Here is a 3,191-nt window from a genome sequence, read left to right as displayed (position 1 = left end):
GGGATAAACCGCTTAAACCAACTGTACGATGGAGAACATATGAAATCCTTTGCAGACTTGCGACAAGAATTCAATATAGCAAATAAAACATTTTACAGATACCTCCAGATCCGACATGGCATTCAAGCCCAGTTTGGGTCACGACCCATTGTATGGTCCTCGGCTCCTACCCTCCTGAAAATAATCTCTTCAAAAACAACTAAAGGCCTGATCTCCGAACTGTATTCCAGAATAGGAGCTAAAACAATAAGTAGGGCAGGCCCCATTAAGAGCAGGATAGGATGGGAGAGAGACTTAGGGCAAATGACCACGGAACAGTGGAATGCGATCCTGAGGAGGGGGGTATTGGTCTCGATCTCTCCATCTCAGAGAGTATCACACCTGTTCCTCTTGCATAGGGTATACTATACCCCCAGGAGAATGTTCAATCTTGGGTGGAGAAGTACTGACGAATGTCCAAGGTGTAGAGCGACAGGCAATCTTATCCACATGATGTGGAAATGCCCCAAGCTATTCAGATACTGGGAGGAGGTGATAGACATAATAAATAATACTTTTAAAACGAATATGGAAGCTGAGTCCAAGACATGCCTATTAGGCAGTATTGAGGAGGATAGAGTGCCTGTCGGCACCCTTGAGGTGGTGCTGAGATGCCTCTTCCAGGCAAGGAAGTTAATTGCGTGGAGGTGGCAGGCCCAGACTCCACCCACTGTCAAATCTTGGGTTGAAACCATCAACACAATGATCTGGAGCGAGAGAGTGACACTTACTAAACAGGGCAACTATAGAAAATTTGTGAGGATGTGGAAACCTTGGCTAGACATAACGGGATGCCCTATATAAGAAGAGGAAGCCTTTCAAATTTAATAAATACCTTAACCCGCTATTGGACATCCCTTTATGGGGATGATCAATTGAATGTAGCAAATCAACCTAAAAAACCGGTCCAAGGTGTGATGGGAGGGTGGATGGGTGGGTGAGGGTTGGAGGGGTGGGGGGGGGGATGGTGGACATGAGGGAAGTCTATTTGGAATTTAATAGGCCTTTTTCACTTAAATACAATGACACAGAGATAGGGGGAGGGGTAAAATGTATGCTTGTGTATGCACTATGTTAAACTTATGCAACTTGGCGCACTACTTTTTGTACTATATATACGCAAACAACAATAAAAAGTGTTATAATTTAAAAAGTCCAACGCCTTAACCACTCGGCCAGCCCAAGGTTTGCCACACCTGGTATTTTTTTCATGCAAGGCAACAAGGTATTATTGACAAATTGACAAATTAAACACTCGGCCATCCTGGTGCCCAAGGTTTGCCACACCTGGTATTTTTTTCATGCAAGGCAACAAGGTATTATTGACAAATGAGACACTCATGGAGGGTTGGATTTCAATAAAAGACAGTAACGCATATTGAAATACCAGGAGTAGGGTTTGAAACCATCAAATTAGTCCAACAACCTAACCACTTGGGCCTTATGCTTTGATGTTTCCTTTCATGCTAAGCAATCTGGTATTATTGCCTAGTGAGGCACTCTTATAGGGTTGGATTGCCATAAACAACAGTAAAGAAGTTACTTTTCATGCATACCAGGAGTGGGGTTTGAACCCACGAGGATATACATCCATTGGATCTTAAGTCCAACGCCTTAACCACTCGGCCATCCTGGTGCCCAAGGTTTGCCACACCTGGTATTTTTTTCATGCAAGGCAACAAGGTATTATTGACAAATGAGACACTCATGGAGGGTTGGATTTCAATAAAATACAGTAAAGCATATTGAAATACCAGGAGTAGGGTTTGAATCCATAAGGATAGTCCAACAACCTAACCACTTGGGCATTCTGATGCCTTATGCTTTGATGTTTCCTTTCATGCTAGGCAATCTGGTATTATTGACTAGTGAGCCACTCTTGTAGGGTTGGATTGCCATAAACAACAGTAAAGAAGTTACTTTTCATGCATACCAGGAGTGGGGCTTGAACCCACGAGGATATACATCCATTGGATCTTAAGTCCAACGCCTTAACCACTCGGCCATCCTGGTGCCCAAGGTTTGCCACACCTGGTATTTTTTTCATGCAAGGCAACAAGGTATTATTGACAAATGAGACACTCATGGAGGGTTGGATTTCAATAAAAGACGGTAAAGCATATTGAAATACCAGGAGTAGAGTTTGAAACCATCAAAATAGTCCAACAACCTAACCACTTGGGCATTGTGATGCCTTACGCTTTGATGTTTCCTTTCATGCTAGGCTATCTGGTATTATTGACTAGTTAGCCACTCTTGTAGGGTTGGATTGCCATAAACAACAGTAAAGAAATTACTTTTCATGCATACCAGGAGTAGGGTTTGAACCCACGAGGATATACATCCATTGGATCTTAAGTCCAACGCCTTAACCACTCGGCCGTAGACCAACCATAGAGGACAAGATCGCACTGTTTGCAGACGATGTCCTTTTTTTTTTGGGAGACACCGAAACCTCGTTAAAAAATGTGATCAAAACGGTGGGTGAGTTTGGGCTATGTTCTGGGCTGGTCATTAATTGGGAAAAGTCAGCACTACTGCCAATTGACCCCCTCGGTGTCCAGATACCCCACGGAATCCCTCAGTTAAAAGTAGTAGCTATGATGAAATACCTCGGGATATGGATTACGAGGGACATCAATAGCTTTGTCTCAAATAATCTAATTCCCCTCCTGTCCAAATGGGAACATAAAAGAGACATCTGGTGTAGACTACCATTATCCATAGCGGGGCGATGTAATTTAATAAAGATGCTATGGCTGCCCCAGCTACTCTATATCCTCCACAACTCCCCAGTCTGGATAGACCAAAAATGGTTCAAAAGGATAGAATCCATCTTTAGAGACTTAATCTGGAAGAAGGGACAAGCCAGGATTTGTCTCCAGACCATGCAGTTACCAGCTAAAGAGGGGGGAATGGCAGTTCCCCACCCGAAAACATACTTCCTAGCTTCGCAGTTACAACATCTTGCGAATTGCGGATTGGAGGGAGACGTGAATTCCGGTACACTGATGCTAATAGGGGCACCACATAGGACAATATTGGAGGCACTCGAGGCTGGCTCGTTTATTCATAAATGTCCAACTATTAAACTAATCCTTAAAGTATGGCAAACAACAAAAGTACTGATGGGCTACAAGGGAATAACAACG

At 43.4% G+C, this 3,191-nt stretch overlaps 2 non-coding genes across 2 annotated transcripts; both read right to left on the bottom strand.

The window, feature by feature from the left end:
* Positions 1 to 1,592: 1,592 nt before the first annotated feature.
* TRNAL-UAA lies at positions 1,593 to 1,675 on the bottom strand. Its single transcript has one exon. It is a non-coding gene; the product is annotated as a tRNA-Leu (tRNA).
* A 294-nt stretch (positions 1,676 to 1,969) lies between these two features.
* TRNAL-UAA lies at positions 1,970 to 2,052 on the bottom strand. The gene has a single exon. It is a non-coding gene; the product is annotated as a tRNA-Leu (tRNA).
* Positions 2,053 to 3,191: the final 1,139 nt, after the last annotated feature.

Source organism: Rana temporaria, unplaced genomic scaffold, assembly GCF_905171775.1.
Source record: "Rana temporaria unplaced genomic scaffold, aRanTem1.1, whole genome shotgun sequence".
Classification (NCBI taxonomy): Eukaryota; Metazoa; Chordata; class Amphibia; order Anura; family Ranidae; genus Rana; species Rana temporaria.
Note: the sequence above shows the minus strand (reverse complement) of the source record. Positions and strands in the feature narration are given on the sequence as shown.